We start from the raw sequence: 21,459 nt of genomic DNA, 5'->3' as shown, positions 1-21,459 counted from the left end.
GAAAAGAACTGAACCAATCGTGGGATTTTCCTCTAATTCCAATTTGATAAAGTTTATCAAGTAGTTGTTTATGTATTACGCAGTCAAAAGCTCGACTTAGGTCACAGAATATTCCAGTTGGATTGTGTCCTAGCTCGATGGCATAGTAATCGTATGTTCATAACCATTCGCTGAAAAAATGTACAAGTACAGGTAAGACACATTTTTCAAGTTTTACGATGCTGATGCGAGATCCATAATAAAACTTATTCTATATATTAATCCAGATTGTACACTACAAGTACGACAAATTTCATCAAAATTTGTTAAGCCAATTTTGCTTCATCTTTTACAAAAAAATGGGAGAAACTTCGGAAGAAATCAATCTTGCAATCAATTCCAAAATTGATTCTTTACATTTTTTTAATGAAGATGGAGAAGTAGAAAGCTAAAACCTTTCTTTTCCAAAAACTAATCACTACAAAAAATATGTCCCTTTCAATGTTATCCAAACATTTATAATATGAGAAAGAATCGATTGAAAAAATATTTTTTCATTACCTACCCCCACTGGCTCAAATTATGAATCTTTTGTGAATATAATTTTCATAAATGTTCTAAATTTTTACACAAAATCAAAATATTAACTTTGATCTTGATTATTTTGGCTAATCCACTGATACTGTATGAAAAAGATAATTTGCCCAATAAAGATTTGATAGAAACACAAAATTTCATGTTTATAGTTCGATGAGTTGTAGGAAATTCCGAACCGAAAACATCACACTTCCTGATCCACAAAGTTTTGAAGGAAAACTGATTCACTCTGAAATCTCAAAACAAGGAACCGCTCCGCTGGTTAAAAATAACACATGTTTTCAGCCTCCAACACATGCTGGAAACTACAGTATTTTTAAGTTCAATGACAAAGTATCAAGACGTTTTATTTACATCTGCTTCAAGAGGAAATACAATCTGGGATATATTTTGGCATTTCATTACTAAGAGTATTTTTCTTTTCTATTTGATTTTCCGGCCGAATATTCGTTTGGTATTCGGTATTGGGCATCGTTTTCACTATTTGTATTTGGCCGAGTCATTCGGTTTTGGTTCCGAATATATTCGGTTCAACTATTTCTATTTTCTAGACGACACGACACGGTATAGAACTAATAGACAAAAATTGAAAGAGTATAATTTTAAAAGTGATTAATTTTTGGGAAAGGTTTTGGCTTTCTACTTCTCCATCTTGATACAGAAAGGAAGGAAGCAATACAATGATTTGTAGATCGTGCAAAGAAGTTACTGTTGGGTTCAATGCTTTAATTCGTTTCCGGATTTTGCCGTGGTCTTCTTTGGTTATAATCTCCAAATGTTTCGACTGCAACTGCGGTAGTCATCTTCACTGGCGTCGTCTAAGTACCTACTCTTTTTGACGTGTCAATTGAAACTGAAGCTCTCATTTCTGTCGTGTCATTTATAGTGCTGATTTTTCGCGCACTTTTTATAATTGACTTGGCTTCGTTTTGGCGTGTGCCAGATCTTTGGTAGATATGTTCTCTCTTCCGTTGCTAGCAACGTCGAATAATCATTCAACAAGAATTTATTTAGAAGCCATAGAAATACACAAACACCAAGAGAACTTCAACAGAAATCCACATTTCTTTTTGAAACTTATATAAACATTCAATTTTAAACCTCAAATTAATATTTAAACCGAATAATTCGGCCAAATATCCGGTTCGCTAAAGGTTAAACCGAATAGTATTCGGTATTCTATTATACGGTGAAACCACTATTCGGCGCATCTCTAAATTAAAAACTAAATAGTTACCGAACGTCGGCATGTTTGGCATAGGCGGCGTGGTATATTTTTTTTTGTATAATCATTATTTTTATGTGGAAGGTTTTATATGGTATTAATTGGTGAATTTATCAGTCTTTTATTTAGCTATTCGGATTGACTTCATGTTATAGACTATACATAGCTGTGGAGAATAATTTATTATCAGTAGAAATTCTTGACTTCATTTCCAAGACATGTTTCACAAAGGAGAATGAGCCATTGTTCTAAATGTGTCGTTCATATATTCGCGTATCATCCATCGGTCATCCGATCAAAAATGCACGGGTGTCGGTTGAGCCCGTGGCTGATACAGATCATCGGTTGATGTCAGATCCACTGACTAAACGGAAGTCTTCATGAAGTTGTCTCTGAAGACGTTTCCGTTTTTTCTGTTCTTGTTCTTGATTGTGCAATACAAAAATAGGCACCCAATAAAGTGAAGATCTTTTAGAGTCGAAAAATTTAGTTCTTCTAGTTTGTCGTGCAGTTCGTCAAATGAAGAAAATGACATCAGACAATATATTATTACGATTTCCAGTAGGTTTAATTATAATTGACTACACTGTTCAATAATCAAACTCCTTTATTTGGTTAATAATACAACCAAACAATTTAATTAAAACTTCAACTATTTTCAAAATGTCTACCGGTCTGTACCGCACTGTCCACAAAACTTCACTTCTTGCTATGAGTCGCGCTTATATACGGCAAACGAACTACACCGAAACCGGTTCCCCTCAGTTATGAACCCATTGGTCCTCCTCGAGATCAAAATTCAGCCGAAAGGGTAAGGGAGCTGGACTCCAAGCCTGAATGACACGAAGATGACCTTCCACCGAAACCGGTACAGAATTCCTCAGAAGTCTATCGAAGCCTGTAGATCGGCCGCGAGCGTTCGTCAAGTAGAGCGCGATCTTGGCCACTTCACAAATGATTTATGATGACCAGCGGCGGCCAGCGTTATTTTTTTAAGGGGATGATTCAAAATCATATGAAGAATTTGCGTGGATTTTTAACGGAAGTGCCTTTAAAGGCCTCTGAAGAAACAAAACATGTATATCCCCAAATACATCGTTTCTTTTTTTGCTTTTTGAAGTGATAACTTCCTATGTGATGGTAAACCGCTTTGTTACCTAACGCGTAACAGCGCCAGTTCGTCTGGCTTCCCTTCTTCTCACGCATACGTCAGCGGAAGGCAGGCTCCACCTCTCTCGTCAGTGTTTAGTGTGCGTCAGACATATACTGTTGACAGTATTATAAAATTCTAACCAACAAGCACGTAATATTCTTTTATTATGTGAAACGTGGCTTAAACATGATGATACTAATTTTGTGTATGTACATTATAAGTATCATTACCTGATCTTACAAAAGTAACAATTGGCTTATGGTAGCTATAATATATGTACATACACAAAAAACAATAAAAGATTTTATTAATAAATAATTTTTCCTTACATTATCATTTATATACGTAACATTTGACTAAGAAACTTAGCTTTTCTCAAGTTAAACAATTTCAATATTAAGTAGTTCATCTTCGATTAGTTTAAGTTATCACTTCTGTCGGGCGTCACGAGACGCACAAGTTATTGGGTCTGGAGCCCGGTAGTGACTTAGCCAGTACGAGTAGCCAGTACCTAACTTTTCTCAAAAAGTTTTGAAGTATTTTTTATCCCACATAATTTCAATCCAGATAACGCTAAAAATTCAATATTCTCAGGATATGATATCAATAGAGCACTAATTAAACATACCAAGTTTCGAATATGTATACCTATCATAGGTACTTTAGATTTTATTTATTACGTCAGATTTCGTCTCTCATTCACTGATGGTCATAATAATAATGAGGATACTTTCCAAAGTTATAGAAAGCTCAAATGGGATATGTAGGCTAGGATTACGAAAGGAAAAATAAAAAAAGATCTGTATTTTTCCCCGTCTCTTAAAATAAGCAGGTGAAAGTTTGTATTCACCATTCGTCAATTCTCACTTCGCTTAGACAATTTATCAAAAAAAAGATTCCAAAACATTTCCAAATCACCCGTCAACCCCTTATAATAGGGTGGATGAAAGTTTGTATGGAACTTTCGTCAATTTCCAAGCTATATAGATACATAAAAATCGTTATTTAGACAAATTGTTGCAAATAAAAAATGAGTGTTCCAGCTCGTTTCCATAATTCTCCCTCAACTCTTTATAATAGAGAATGAAGATTTGTAAAGGGTAAGTTGAATGCTTAATAAGTTGGTATTCATGAACGCTACTGCAAACAATAAAAAAAATATCCAACAAAATATATGTTCATGTAATGTAATTTTGCACTCTAAAAAAGATCAGATCTAATATCGAGCCTAGTTCTTAACTTTAGGGGATTTAGTAAGGCTTCAATTCTACAAAATTTATTTCCGTTCGTTGTCTCATCCTGTACATAGAAGTTTACTTCATGCCATTTCTAACGCGACAATATAATAAAGTCGTGTTTATATCGAATTAGGTGAACCCTATATTTTGAAATAAAAAACACTTATTTTTTTGTTTTTAATATACCACCTTTTTTTACGAAAATATATTTCTCTTTAATACACTGCATCAAACCGAAAAGAAGAATAAAAATGAAACACGATAAAAAATCACATGCGAACATTCGCATGTGATTCATCCAAGTTGCGGAAGTATCAAGTATAGGTACTGTACATAATACTGTAAGCAGATATCACACAAATATTATTTTAATTACCTTACAACGTTATTCACTAAACAAGACTAAATAGTAGTCATCGTCAATGTCAATACCTATAACGACCACTGTATATGGCTAAATTACATAACAATATTCTCTAGACACCATCAAATACAAGTTTTGCAGGTCCATTCGTAACAAATAGTTGTTCACAGGACCGGTTCTAGGAGGCAAATCGGACAACCACAAAGTGGAAATTTTTTAAAGTTGGCAAAATTTTACGGTCGAAATAATAACACAGGCCTTTTTTTGTAAATACGGACCTGTATTGTGATACATAACTAAATTTGTTATAATAGTGGCTACAATAATCAATGAAAAAACTAAAGATTTCTCTTTTTTATATAATTTGAAATGCAGGCAGTAGAGCCAAAAAACAAAGATCGTAGAATAACGTTCATTCATAGTGTATTCCAAATGCGGAATTGTCTTTTCACCAGATAAATCACCAGTGCCTGGAACTGGCACTGTGAAAGAACAAGTCAACATGCTCGTTCTTGATTCAACCTTACAGGCATTAATTCTATTTCATAGATATTTTGTTGGCCTCAGAATTTTGGAAACCAACCAAATTGTACTTATATATTACTTTTCTCTAAAGAAAAATGCGTTTTCCTGATCCACTCTATCAGATGAAATTGAATTTTTCGATTGAATTTTTCATTAATTTCGTTCAAATATTTATATTGTATATTTTCACTTTGACTCTTTTCCAGGATTTAATTTTTCATCGATTTTTTCTTTTATTATTTCTTCTTTGTCCTTAATAATGATAAGTTTCAACATAGTTATTTCTTTTTGCAGTTCTTCTGAAGGAGTTTGTATTTTAATAATTTTTTTAATGAACTTAAAACAATAACGAACGAAAAATACTAGTATTATTGTGAAAAAAAAGCGACGGCCACTTGATATACAAAAAATATGCCATAAAACTGTATAAAAACTGCCATAAAACTGTATAAAAACTGGCATAAAAACTGTAATATACCGAAACAGTTTTCAAAAACTGATAGAGGCCTTGGAAAATCCTGAAATTTGCTTGGCAACTTTTTAGTTTTGGATAATACTCATGTTGTTATTTACCTTCATTACAAGTATAATGAATATTACTGAAATTTAATTGAATATTCTACATAATTTAGGGCTTTTGTGTTCTATTATATGATTTGGGGGAGGTTGGGGAGGAGTGAATGATTGTTATTTTAGGAATCTAAATGTCATACAAAAATGGATACTTAAGATTATATTTAATAAAAAAAAAAACTCATCCAACTGCTGCCTTATTTAAATAAACGAGTATGTGATATTCGACAACTTTATTGTATGAGCATATTCAGTAATGTAACAAAAGGAAACATCAAAATAGAACCAATCATTCACTCCTACAATACTAGGAAAAAGGGAAACTCTTTAAATGCACCACGATATGGCAAAACTATAGGACAAAGAAATGCAACATATCTCGGACCACGCTTATCCCAAATATTACTAGAAAAATAAAAAATATCAACAGTTCTCACATGTTTAAGAGAGAAGTAAAGAAATTCATTTTGAATACCAAAAGACCCGTTTTTTCTGATTTTATTAATCAAACTATTTCAAACTGCAATTTAACTTAAGCATTTGTTGAGCAGACAAAAATAACTATGTATTCTGTCTGAAACTACTGTCTCTGTTAATAAGGTTATTGATTAATTGATCATTCATTATTTTTCAATGTTAGATTAAGTATTTTATACAGTTAATTATAATGTATCCTTATCATGAACAAGATATAGATTTCTATGGCTTCTGTGATTATCTTGTTTATTTTTGATAGCATTCTATGTAATGTATATCAGTGTATGCGATAATGAACATTATTATATTATTATTATTATTATATCATTTCCCCTGTTGTCTGGGATATAATGTTGCTTTGTGAATTGTTTGCCTATTTGTCATGTATCATTGTTGATTTTGAATATAAATAATTGTTTGTTCAATAAATAGGTCAAATGAGGAAATTAAGTGGATCCATGAGTAAAATTATAAAACTGGAAACTATATCAATACGAATTTTCAAATTGGAAAATAACGAAGAAAATTCAACTTAACTTCAACTTAAACTTCAATTAATATTCGAATGTCTATCACCTTACTAGATAGCTCCGCGTACCACACTGTAACTTCCACTTGACTGTCTCGATGGACGAGTGGATGGCGCTTAGATTTGGCAATCGAAGGCGCTGGAACATTCCTCTGAATTCCATCGAAGCCGGTAGCATTATTCTCGCTACATCCAGAACGGCAGTGAACATCGAACATTCACGCGCTCTTAGTTACGTCACAATTGGATTATGGCTACCAGTGGCGGCCGGTGTTGTTTTCTTTTGGCATGATTTACAACATTATTCATTATGTGAGTATAACAATCCTATAACGATTTATTGCGAATGTGTTTTTCGGCTTGAGTCTTCTAGATGAATGAGTTTTTGAAAATGAATAAACTCAATGTAATATTAGCTTTATTTGAAGAAACTTACAAAGAATAGTTCTGTTATGTCAAATGTCTTGCTTGATTTCATTCACATTTGACAATCTACGAGTACAGAGTCTCTGAGAAGATTACCTTGATTTTTCAACTGGAGCTGGAACTGATTGTCGTTCAGTAATGAGGTTTCTCAACAGTCACCCATATGACATATTCAGAAGTAGAAAAACTTCAATACCAACTTCTAGAGTCGACGGAGGCCGAACGATATTGACAAATAAAATGCTCAAGATGTTATATCGTATTTTATTTCTTTTTCATAAACACTTTCAGAAATAAACTGACTTTGCAAAATCAACAAAAAATATGAAGAAAACTTGAAACAAAACGAGTACCGAAAAACATTTTGAAATGTATCGAAAATCAGTTGATATGTCAGGTTGCTGAGCGGACTCTCGATGGAATATACTCGGCTGTGATAGAAATTTCACGTTAACATGTAAAACCTCTTTAATCCTTAGCTCGCACAAGTTTCGACTAATGCCGTTGCTGTTCGTAGATGGACACACAAACATATACGTGTTTTATGTCAATGAACATTTGTATTACTCACCTCAGCAGTCAACTGTGACGATAATTTCTAAACAATATAATCAGGCAATCCTTGTCTCACGATGAAATGATTTGATTATATGAGTAATTACGCCCTGAATAGTGATAATTGAATTGTTTGTAGAAATAAGGACGTGCTCTATTTTTAAAGAATGTGATGAAATGATGAGTTCATGAGGTTGAAAATATCAGTGAAAATATTTTAATGTGAATGTTTTCATTTATATTTCTCTATGAGATCATTTTCTGCTTTTGCGTCAGCACATCGGAAAGTCAGTCCTGTAACAATCTGTATTAATCTTAGTGGCGTATTGTTTCCTCTAATCGACTAAATATACAGTATGCGGCAGATAGTGAGTATTGTTGTAAATCATCACCTTAAAAATCGATTGTGTCTCGGCCAAGATCGCGCTCAACTCGACTTGCGATTCACTTGTTCTAGATGTCGCGTCGCTTCGAGAGACTTCTAGCGACTTCCCTATCGGTTTCGAGAAACTTCCATTACCATATATAAACACTACCAACACACAGATAGCCATTTGAAGTTTCAGTTAGTGTAGCAGCGAAATGAAATTGAGTTTAATTGTACAGTGTATTCGATTATTGTCAAACCCACGAGGTAAACGTAATAGTATGATTACTCCTGAATGTCAAATATCTAGCCATTTTATATAAACTCGTGTCTTAAAATAAAAAGTTGTTTTTATTCACCTTTGATGAATGCAGAAAAAATAGAGATTGAGTTAACAACATTTTCGTCAGCTATCAAAAATTGCGAACAACACAATTGTTATTTAAATGGACATTTGTTTTACTCGCCTCAGAGCAATCATTCGAATTTTGAAGTCGTCAGAATAGTTTCCACTTCCGAGGGTTGTCGTTCGTAGGGGTGCAATATATTTCAAAATAAAATTAATTCCGATGATTTCATTACTTTCTGAAGTACAGCCTATTATAATTGGTTTTTATATACTGAAAATCAGTTCTGAATGTGACAGAAGTATGAAAAAGTTCTGTTGAACGTGAAATACTATTGCGATGTTAGAATTGGAGAATGTAGAATATGTAGAGATATGAGTTGAGGAAAGGTATGGTCCATTTTGTGGCATCACTAAATTACCATATAAAGTTCCGTTGAAAACGCATAGTGTCAGAACATGCAAGACACGAAAATTTTGCCACTAAAAATTTGGTCCCACGGAGCAGTCGCATTTGCAGTTAGTAGAGCCGGCCCTGGGATTATTGCTTCAAGATTAACAACATATTTCTTGGATATTATGTTTAGTTTGTTTTTGGTGCATAACGTTACAGTGTAATTATGAAAATATTTATATATCCTTCCTATTTCTGCGAATAGTGTGGCTCCGGTGACTAATATATGAGTGTTCAGAATGATTTTAAAAGTATTTTTCGTAGTGATTCATTATTATTCCTTTCATTTTCAAACATTTATTCTAAAAGAAATGATTCAATTCCATATATGATAGCTGACTTTATTAGTAAATGAAACTGTACATATCTAACAACAAATATTTCGTTTAAATTAGGCAGTATTTCGATTCAGGTTTCAGAATACAATATTAATTCACTTTAATCTATACTTATGAATGTGAAAGTCACTCAACACTCATTCATCTCTGTTTCTCCGTACTGAGGCGTTTTCTGGCGCTCATGTATTCAAAACGTATTTGTCTGTGATTCAAATACATTCATTCTGGCGTTGAAACGATGACGTCACACCAACTATGATTTGAAACGTATTCATCATCATTCAAAACTAGCGTGCAGGGCAGGCGCCATGGGGGGGGATGGGGGAACCTCCCCCTTGCTTTTTCGACTTGGGAAAAAGTTGGGAAATTTTGGGCCGTGAAGATAGAAAAAAATAATGGTAAAAAATTGAACAAAAATTAAAAAAAATAAAAATGAGAGAAAAGAAAGGGAGAGGTAATAAAAAAAGGGAAAGAACCAGGAGAAGGTTGGGATTTCCCAACATGCATAATTTGGAGATCCCATACTTTGAAATTCTGAGTTGTTTGAAAACTTCAAAAAATATTTTCTCCCGAGTAAGAGAACAGTCCACAAATGTTGTAGTGACAATTTTACAAAATTCCCAACTGTTCGCTGGTTTTTCGACTTGGAAAAGTTGGAAAATTTCGGGCCGTGAAGATAGAAAAAATAATAGTAGAAAACAATAAGCACAATATTATTTAAGTGTAGTTTCCTTTCATTTGTACTGAATATTCCTAAACACGGTGGATATGGTGGAAGACCAAGGACCTTGGTCCAAAGTAGAATAATTCCCACTATTATTTTTATAATTACCAAAATTTATTTTTGTTTGTGTATACCCTAACGGGCATTAGCATTCAGCCAATCTTTGGATAGCTAAGTAAGAAAATTATTATATTATAGTAATAACTAATCCCTCGGCTCTTATTTTGCTGGTGGAGTTGTGAAAATTTGGATTCGCTCCCCCCTGGTTTTTCTTTTCGCTACGGCCCTGCTAGCGTGAGGTTGGTTTTGAAACGGAATTTGACATTATGTTACATCAGTTGTCAGTTTGTGCTTTATTTTAATCGTTATAGTTTATAAAGTGCTGTAAACTTTTCCTCAAATACTTTGTAAGGATGTACAAAATAAAGCTGGAAAAATGTTACTTGCACAAATCCGATTATAATTGACGTTAAAGAAAATTGAAAAGTTTGTTTTCATTATTAAATTTGATATCTGACACAAATTGAATCATTTCATTCTGACGAATCTTATTATCAATGACGTCACTACGAATCGTTTTTGGATACACGCTTGAATACGATTAAATGTCAGAAAACACCTCTGGTAAATACTATGTAGCTAAAATTTAATATATAGGTACTTCTTAGGTCTTAGATGCGCACTAAGAAATGATTTTTATATATTCCAACTGCGGGCGCCCCGCCGTGGGGATAAAAGGGGCGCGTTTACATATGAAAATTTCATTTTCATCACTGTTTCTCTGTACCGCTATATGTATGTATGTAAGTTCGTTTCATGTATGTTGTTTTATGTTGTAAATGTGCAATAAGAAAGGATTTTTAAATATTCCAACTAAGCCACCTGCCTAAGGATAAAAAATGGTTGGTTTACATATGAAAATTACCTTTTCATCATTGTTTCTCCAAACGCTGTATTTTTGGAGGCTGAATTTTTCTATGTAGGATGGTTTTATGTTATAGATGTGTCCCGCGGAGGGAAAAGGTGCGTTTATAAAATAAAGTTCCTTTTCATCACTGTTTCTCCATACCAGTACATTTTCAGAGGCTGAAATTTTGCATGTAGGTTCATTTGCTATTTTAAATGCGCAATAAAAAAAGGATGTTAAAATTTCCCAATCGGGAAGACAGCCGGGGAGGGAGGGAGGGCGCGTCTATAAAAGAAATCATCTTTTCATCACTGTTTCTCCGTACCCTTAAATTTCCTGTGGGTGAATTCATATTAGTATCAGCATTGCACCCGTGCGGAGCCGAATCGGCTCGCTAGTATAACCATATAATAAAAAGTTGAGAAGACAAGAAGAGTGTTGTGTGGGAGCAGTTGTCATTTGGATTTCAGTTCTACCTTTCGCTGTCTTCAGGAAGGAGGATCATATTTTTGATAGGGGATAATATTTGTTGATATCTCTCAAAAGTTTAACATATTTTATATGAAATATTGTTAACATTTTTCCACAGTTTCTAGGTAATTGAAAAAACGACAGCATCCGAAGGGATGCGATAAAACTTGAGGGAAAGAAAAACAAATTGGAAGTTCAGTGATTCAGTTGAAGAGTTACGTTATATTGTGTTGTGTTATTCAATAAAAGGTTTTCTTCATCTCTTGGAGACGCAAACTTAGTTGGTGAAACGCTTGTAGAGAAGACTATTATTGCATTTCTGCAATAATAGCTTGTTTTGTATTCAAAATTCAATATTTATGAAAAATTTTTCAAAGGCTACTTTTCTTAAGAGTGGGGTTCCTTTATGAAAATTAATTATATCTCATTTTAGCAGCATATAACTGGAACCCTATTATGATTCATCAATAATTAAATATTTCCCAAATAGGTAAATAAATCTTAGCAATAAATGATACTTCAAAATAAACAAAGAATATTCTGAGAAGTCACATTTATGGCTTTTAGATTAGATAATTTCCAATCAGATTTGAAATAATAACAATATCTGTAACAACATGGGCGGGAGTATTCTGGTCACCAGAATTCCTAAGGTGAGATGAGTTTCAATAATCTGGCTACTTAGATTATTGTTAAATTGACAAGCTTTTAAAAATTCAACAAATTTGGAATTGAAATATTGAAGATATGCACCTCAGTTAGTTGTTAGGATAAATGCGTGTATAGTCTATCCATTCCCAATTGGAACGGCAATAAAAATAAGAGTACAGTCATAAACATTTCTTGCCTGTGGCCCCTAGTCGCCCAGATGGTTAGTAAACGTGCTATCAAATGTAGTTGAGGAATGAAGGCTCGGCTAGTTGGACTGGCTGAATACTAATTTTTTGTCTGTTTCACAAAATTTCTTTATCACTGCCGTGTATTCGTGGGGTTAGGTGAGGTAGTGAGTTTAAAAAAAATCTGTTTAAAATCTGTTTTTCCGTTAACCAGCTGTCGCGCCCCTACGAACAACAACCCTCAGAAGTCGAAACTTGCGCGAGCTAAGGATTAACGAGGTCTTACCTTTTAACGTGTGCTTCCTAACACGGGTTGGACGATAGCAAGTGAAGATCGATCGTTCAGACTAGGGTTTGAACCACCGAGCAACACGGCAGTCAATTCGAGTGAGTAAACAAAGAATGGTTTTGCAAACCGATTTTTGAAAAGTTTTTCTAGGGATCAATTACCCTAACACCAAACTGATATTTTTGCACTCGACGCGCGTTTCGCTAACAAAGTTAGCATCTTCAGGAGAAGCAAACTGATACTGAATCTAAAGACAAGGGTTAGTTGTTTGTATACCTAAAGTTTTTTGGTACGATGTAGACTTTGTTTGTTAAATGATGATTATCCTAATTGATTTTTCGGTAATTAACTAGTGGAACCACTACCTGCAAATTAATTTGTCCGCTTTTTAATCTGTTGTTGAACCACTACGTGTCAACAACAGATCAATATTATACAAATTTTGTTTAAAAAATTTTTTTATACGGTGAACCGTTTTCGAGATAGAGGGCGGAGAGCGCGCGGTCACAGCATCACTTCAGGTCAACCGGTGCCTCCGGTCGAAAACGCGCCATATATAGTTGATGAACTATCGATAAATCAATGATTATAAATATTTGTCAGTTTTTATTAACTATTATATTATATTTTATCATTTTCTTCATGCATTAAATCTATATCTATTCAATAATACTGATAACCGTTTACTAAAATTAAAAAATAATTAAGAGAACAACTTAAATCATAATATAATTACATTCCCATTTACACTAATGACATTTTAAATAGAAAATAATGTAGTGCCTCTTTAAAATCTGTAAATTTTAAAATTCTTCCGAATGCTCCGAAATCTGTGAAAAGTCTCGATCATCTTCGTTATATGCATTACGTCAAGTCTACAAAACTTAATAAACCTGTGCAGCTTTCAAATATTCCATCAACAAGTGCAGCTGCTCATCAACATTTCAACCGTGTATATTATCAAGTTCAAACTTGGTTAGGACATGATTTGGAACCCCAGGTATGGGGTTGGGCAATGCGAAACGATTTTCTGGAGCCTATCATGACAATTTTACCACCTGCTCCAGAAGATTTGCTAAATACAATTTTCTGCAACTGCAAGAGTGGTTGTGGTTCGCGATGCGGATGCAGGAAAGCGGGCTTGCAATGTTCTTTAGCTTGTGGCCAATGTAATGGGCAAGCTTGTCTCAATGCTCTCCCATATCAGAGCGACATTAACGAAGATGGAACCTTTGACCCCGAAATCATGGAAGAACTTGAGACAAATGTCGTTGAAGACGATAATGAAGACCAGTTTGAAATATACCAGCAGCCAGAAGACGACGATGAAGAGGAAGAAGATGATTAAAATTATAAATTGTAGTTTTTATACCCTTTATTCCATTTCTTTACTTTCAATAAAAATAAATGTATTCAATGATATTTTTTAATAAAAAGATTAATTCATAATTTATTTGTTTTTTTTTCATCATGTAAGAAGTTATAAATATTAATTAGGTTAAAATTCAAATATAATTCCTATATTTTCATTAACAATTCTGCAATTACATGGGCAGGTAAGTGTTGTTAAATAAATTAATACTGAATAAAAAGTGGATAAGTTAGGAAAAAAATGATAAAATATAATATAATACTTAATAAAAATTGACAAATATTTATAATCATTGATTTATCGATAGTTCATCAACTATATATGGCGCGTTTTCGACCAGAGGCACCGGTTGACCTGAAGTGATGCTGTGACCGCGTGGTCTCCGCCCTCTATCTCGAAAACGGTTCACCGTATAAAAAAATTTTGCAAACAAAATTTGTAGAGAATTTTGTATTCTACAATATTGATAATAAATACAAATAGCAAAAAACCCATAGGAAATGAGATATTTCCAAGAAAAGCGCAAAAAACCGATTTTTGTGACCTTTGACCTTGAAATTTAATAGTTGCTTACACCCTACCATATGTAGGTTCTGAGACAACTTTTAGGGTGTCAATATACAAGTATTTACAGACTTACAGCTGGGTATCTCGAATTCCGAGGTGAACTTACTATAATGACTGGACTATTAACCTGAAAGTTATCACAAACAATGTTTCACCGATTGCCCTTCTTGAACCTGCTTTCAGAGACAGGTGAAAGTGGAATTAGTGTGGCCACTTCACTTCCTCCGACAAAACAAAGGTTTTACTTGCCACGTCATAGTTTGATGAACTGACTCATTCGAATTGGGGAAATAATAAATACAAACAGTGACATAGACACGAGTAACGCACTCTAAAATCTTGTTTATCCGAAGTCAATGTACTTATATTTTGTGTGGGTCTTCTGGGCGTTTATTCGAGGTTCAATATGTTCGATGATATTCAACAACAAAGTAACCTAGGCCGATATTTTTTGTCAGAATTGGATCGTATATTATGGCAACTAAAAAAGGGTTTTAAAATGGTTTTTTCCGTTCGCCAAACATTGTCGACATGACATACGTTGTTATTCGAAATAGAAACGGGGCAAACAAAGCCCATACTTTTGAAAATTCTAGTACTTTCTCAAGTAATGTGAATAGGTCAAACGACCATCAAAGATTCCCTTTTAGTAGCCTACATTGAGGAACATAATGACTTCATTTTGATCCCGAAGAAGGGAATCTTGAAAATCGATATTGGAATAATAATTCTCAAAAATTCCGACAATGTAATAATAATAATAATGTGACTGAAACAAAAATCTGCTTCTTGATGGGAAAAAATACCGTTCAAGCGAAGCAATAGCTTGAAAAGTGCAATAAGGAGTCCGCTCCAACAGAAACAACAATTGAATGTTGGTTTGCTGACTCCAAACTTGGTTATAGACCGACCGATGATGCAGAACTCAGTCCACGTCCAAATGAGACACTAACACCAGAAAAAATGAATGAATGATCGAAAAGTGAAGTTGCGTGAGTTAACTGACATTGTAGAAATATCAAAAGAACGTGTTGGCTTTATATTGCATGAGCATTTGACTATGAGAAAGCTCTGTTCGAAGTGGGTGCCGTGCGAGGTCACTGTTGACCAAAAACAAAAACGTCTTGATAATTCTGAGTAGTATTTGGCCATGTTTAAACATAATGAACCGGAATGTTTGCGTCGATATGTGACAATGGATGAAACAAGGGTCCATCACTTTACTCCGGAATCAAAACGATCGTCATCTGCGTGGAAAGCAACTGGTTTGTTTTCTCTAATAGTGACTCCGGCTGTAAAATCCTATGTTTTTACATACTGCCCCGATCTGAGTTCTTCACTTTTCTCCAGTGTGTGATATCTGTTTTTTCCGATATTAAATTTGCAGGTATACCGGTTCTCCACACTTCTAGCAACGTTTTTCTATTTCTTTTTTTCATTGTTGGGATCAATTTGAAGACTATCTCTCGAAGTTTATTGACTGCAATGTTGACTTTACTGAAAGACACCTTTTCCCAATTTCGCTTTCACTCCTTTTAAAACAGCAGCTTCGAACTACATAGCAGCTGATAATACTATAATACTCCGTGTCATTTTAGCCATCAATGAAGGCATGTAGGTTTTCCAATCTGCTGTAGAAATTCTTGTTGGGCTTGGAGATCGGCGTTTGTTGTCTCGTATACTTGCTCCAAGTATACTGTTGTCCACATCGCATTTCCAGAGCTACCACGATCCTATGGCAATCATTTTGGATACTCTCTGTAATGTTGCGCAATATTTCCACGGTTTGAGCTCGCGCTAATGCAACCATTGCCGACATAATGTACACTTTATTGCCCGCGCAGGCATATTCAAAAAAGCAGTGTTTGATTTGCCTTGATTACTGGAATTAATGTATATATTAATTAAATATCTACCTAACATTATTCATAAACCCCTGGGTATCAAATTTCTGTAAAATACCTAATGCCAGACCAAAATCCTGCACTTTGGCTGCTAGCAAAATTTGTTTCTCCAAAAAAATAAATACAGCATTTCCTTAGCAATGACTTTAAGCAAGCCAACTATAAAAAACTAGAAATGTTAAAATCAAATTGAATTTGAATATTTTTTTCAAAATAATACATATTGTGCAATAACGGAATATTAAACCCTTGGTAGGTACTTAAATGATTGTTGAAGGCGGTTAGGAAAGGAAGATAATGCTTTTTGAATGGCAGGTCATGATTTCTAGATGTATATCTTCATTCTTGTCTTCATTTCTTACAAAGTAATAAGAAACTTCAGGCAAATATTATTGAGATATAGTGTAACAGAAGTAAAGAGTCAAAAAGAACCTACCCATTAATCTGGTCATGACTATTCTAGGAGAGACACTGTGTGAAACATAATTCTGAGAATTTGTTACTATTATTTCAAGTAAAAGAATATGGTAATGGCAATACAATGATTAGCTGGAGAAGAATGTCTATTCAATTGTACCATGCTAATTAGAGTACCATTGATGCAACACGACGTCACCATACCATGATGTCATTCATACAAATATTTAACAAAATGATAGAAATATTTTCGTAAGATAGAAAGAACTAATGAACATCATGAATACAAACGGTGAGCTTCTAAAAGGCAAGGTTCATAGAAAATTGTCTAAAAATAGGAAGTAGCTTCAGGAATCTGCCATTTATGTTATTTTTGTTGTGTAAAGTATCTACATTCCAATAGCAAATACTTGTTGGAAACAAAGAAAACAAAAAGTTGAAATTATGAGAAATAATTTTTAAAAACCTTTGTTCTTTATCGACATCATTACAAAATTTGAAATATGTAGTTAGGTATAGTAAGTATAAGCAAGCAGTAGAAAATAATAATATATATCACAAATTGTGATATATATATATTATGACAATAATAATCAAGTTAATTGAAAGGCTGTGTTCCTAGTTAACTCCTTTGCATGTTCTCGTATAATTAGGAAGAAACAAATCGTTAAAATTGAGGTTAGGCCCCCAGATGTATCATAATAAAAAACGTGAAAAATTAATTAATTAAACGCAAAACAGGTCGGTATCTCAGGTTCCGTAACAACATCGTTTATTTACTGGATATAAACAAAATATAAACAATGTCATTGCTGCTCAAGACATAATTGGAGAAAAAAAACAATTTCACTCACCTAACCTACAAGTTATCAGCAGATAGTTGATTTAACACTGTAAAATCACAAAATTAATATCACTCAACACTTTTTAACAAAACATATTCGGCAACTTGTGACTTTAAGAACTGTATTAAATAAAATTCAGGAAACCAACTTTACTTTGTCATTTCCAATGACATGGTAAGTTCGGATTTCGTATCATCACACGGATAATATCGTCTACTTTCGTGTTACAGGTTCGTATTCAGAATTAGTGATCACTAGAAATTTGAAATACCTATGCAATGCGAATTTCGGTAAGTGGTATAGTCCGTATTTTTTATTGTTTTGAATATATTAACATGAAAATATAAAAAGAAAGATAATACCCAAATTTCCATTGGTAGCCGGATTACTTTAGATTGTTATTCAATTCAAGAGGAGAACACTATAAATCATTAGTAATAATTTTTGCAAGTAGATAAAATCCGTAAAAAGTACAAAAAATAGTTGTTCAGTACCTAAATCGAGGTTTTGACTGTTGAGTCCCATCGCTAAAGAGAAGCAATATTTTCAAGAAGAAAATGTAATAGAAATGCAGCTTTCACACCTATACGTACAAAAATTCCGGAGGATTTGAAATTAAGGTAAATATTTTAAAAGACAATCAGGATTTGAAATCAAAGTACATTTTTTTAAGGATAAATATTCTTGATATATAGGCAACTAACCATACAGCCAAAAGTATTGAGAACGGTCTACCTTTCTGAACTATTTTCGTTAAATCTGTAAACAATCCACAGCGTTTCTAATCAACCACTGAATTATTAATAATATTTAAAAGTGAACGAATACATGTACGACATACAATATAAAAACAAATAAAAACGGCGAGAAATACAAAAAATCTAAAGCAACTAATTCAAGTAAAATAAACATGCAACAAAGGGTTTCAGTTCATAATTTCAAACAGAACCCTATATATATTTTTAGACCAATTAAATATTGAATAAGTTACAATTTCCTTTCAAAATGGTGGCGTAGGAGATATTTCCTTCAAATTCGATGCAGTGGCACTATGATATCATCCTCCTTTCATCTCGAAAATGTCGATATAAAGTGATATTTTTCCAAAATAACTAGGTACTTCATAATAAAATAAGGTGGAAGGATTTGAAAATTTCTCTAGTTCACTGGGATAAAAAAAAGAACCGCATTGTAACTTTGACGTTTTTTGTACTACAAGAGGTACACTTTAATATTATATTTTGAAAAACACCATACCTATTGAGATTTTAGAGATTATTGAAGAAAAATAGCATTTTGAAAACAATGATTCAAAAACTGCATTGCCTGATTTTCGTGAGGCTGCTACGGATACGTGTTCCAAGATCTGAAACAGGTTCTGATGTTATACTTGGACCCAATCCTTCTCATCCTTTCCAACAATTTTCTGATGTTGGGAAGTACAAGTTGTGGCGGCTTCTCTCCCTTGTGGAGCTCTTGCTGTCTTCTAGATAAAGCCCCTTTCACCAAATGCGGACTGCGATTCCAAGAATTGCATTTACCGGATACCCTACGAGTGCGAAGAATCATACATTGATGAAACTAAGAGGCCATTGAAAGTTCGCATTGCCGAGCTCAAGAAACACACACAGCGAGGAGAAATCAGCAAATCAGGAATAGCAGAGCATGTTTGGACTCATCAACATAACATCAAGTAGGCTCAAGCTGAAATCATCCACAAGAAGGAAAACACTGGTTAAGGAGAAAATTCCAAGAAGCCGCATATATGTTGTCCAACAACGCATTTATCCAAGCTAGCGTAGAGATACGCAACATATGGAAACCGATGAAGCGTAGAGAGGAGAGGAGATAGGTGAAAGCACCCGAATGACCTATAAGTAGTCAGATCTCTGAGGAATAAGTCCAGTTATCACCCGAAGACGATTGTGGACACCAACAATCGAAACGTCGTGAAGTAACTTGGTTTAGAATTTTTAATTTTCATTTCTTGCTAATAATTTTTTAATTTTCATTTCGTGTTAGTAGTTTAATTTTTCGATTTTTTTGGTTGTTGCTTGTATTTTATTTCATTGTAATTTCAGTTTTTTTGCTTGATATAATTGTTATTTTTCAGCTGACCTTCTTAATTTTTTACAGATTCTTTAAGGGATTTCACAGCAATTTATATTAGACACTGGATGTCCAAACCAATGAAATGCAGCATTTCATGATGTTACAACACACCACACAACATTATACTGAAAAATGGTAGAATAAATAAAAAAAAAATAATTCAAAAAATAATTCACAATCTTTTTTAATTTTTGATCAACAGAGCATTAATATATACAATTCACTTACATAATCAGATATAGAGTTATATTCAATATTTAGAATTTCAGGTTCTTCAGTCATAATCATCAGTTTCAGTGCGATATGTACAGAGAGGACAATTCCTACTTGTGGAATAATGATCAAATGAATATTTCATTTTGATGTGAATGTAAGAATATTGGCAGTTATTACATTTCTTTCGATGTCAATGGTGTTAGTAAGTCCCGGAGCCAACTTCATGGCAATGGGCAGTTTGTGTCAGCCAGTTAATGTTGTGAAGTCATCCCAACAAAATATCTGGTCGTGAGTCGGGCGCACTATTACTGTGTCAATCCAACAGTTTATTACATTTTGACGCACCATTATTGTTGCAGAATATCAATTCGTATTTGTCACTGCAACAAGGATAAATAGTACCATACATTTTTAGACTTTGCCATCTAATAAAAACTTTTCCATTATTATTGTTGTAAATCATGCCCTAAAGAAAATAACGCCGGCCGCCACTGGTATCCATAAACCAGTTGTGACGTAGCTAAGAGCGCGCAAATGTACGAGCCGTTTTAGATGCAGCGGAAATAATGCTTCTGGGCTCAATTGAATTCCGAGGAATGCTCTAGCGCCTTTGATTACCAAATATAAGCATCCTCCACTCGCCCATCGAGACAGTCAAGTGGAAGTGACAGTTCGGTACGCGAAGCGATCTAGTAAGGCGATAGACATTCGAATAATAGTTGAAGTTTTAGTTAATATGTTTGTTTTATTTGAAGTGAAATAAAGTTAAGTTTGATAATTGTTCAGCGTAGTCAATTATTGGTCAACCCACGGAGAAAAAACATTATGCTCAAACAACTTCCTTCATCACATTTTGTAATGGGATCAAGTGAAGGAACAACAGAGTAGCATTTCCTGCTTCAGAGTTGAACTTCACCCTTTATTATTCTTATTAGCCACTAATCCAAAGTCTTCCTATTTTCCAAGCATGTACTGGGTAATAATGAAGACTATTATTATTACTATTATTATTTCCGATAACAAATAAAACCAATTTCGTATTTGTAACACCTATATATTCATGTAACATAACAAATACTTTATGTTCTATATATTTTGGAAACGATGCCTAAAATACATACAACAGGCAAATATTGTCTCATATTACATTTGTAGGAACTGCTTATGTCGAAACTGAAAACTGTACCAAATAAATAACCAGTCTTATGGTAATAAATATACTAGTAGTTTTTTCTAAACGAGCCTTTATGTACAGGAAGCTTAAAGTTGCAACTAAATTCTTTTGAACAGCACCAGCTTCAACATAAATAGCTCTTTTTGATTCTTCAATGATGACTAAAACCGGAAAGTTAACTCCATGAATAACAAAAAAATAATGGGTTTTAGCCCCCATGATAATTATTTTCTGCTTTACCTACATTTTCTCATATTTGATTTTTCTTGAAAATTTTGTTTATAATGTCTACAAATATTGTTTCAAGTGAATGCAATTGAAAATTATTTCGAAAATGATTTTTCCAAGTGTTGTCCAATTCTTGGAAGCTGCTTTCAGATCTCAGTCACAATATGCATAATATTCAATGACAGAATATTCTTAAATACACATTCAAATATTTACAGATCTTAATATCTATTTAAAGCATTATTTTTCAT

The 21,459-nt window shown here is 33.6% G+C and overlaps 1 protein-coding gene across 1 annotated transcript in view; it reads right to left on the bottom strand.

The window, feature by feature from the left end:
* LOC111515812 (calpain-A) overlaps window positions 1–17,638 on the bottom strand; it is a 91,590-nt gene extending 73,952 nt beyond the window's left edge. The window contains exon 1 of the mRNA XM_023172031.2: window positions 17,488–17,638. The gene's annotated coding sequence lies outside the window, so the exon portion shown is untranslated. The remainder of the gene's footprint in view (window positions 1–17,487) is intronic.
* Between the last annotated feature and the right edge of the window lie 3,821 nt (window positions 17,639–21,459).

Source organism: Leptinotarsa decemlineata, unplaced genomic scaffold (assembly GCF_025532065.1).
Source record: "Leptinotarsa decemlineata unplaced genomic scaffold, Ldec_3_MD MMD2_tig00000035_RagTag_RagTag, whole genome shotgun sequence".
In the NCBI taxonomy this organism is placed as follows: domain Eukaryota; kingdom Metazoa; phylum Arthropoda; class Insecta; order Coleoptera; family Chrysomelidae; genus Leptinotarsa; species Leptinotarsa decemlineata.
This window is presented reverse-complemented; position numbering and strand designations above follow the sequence as displayed.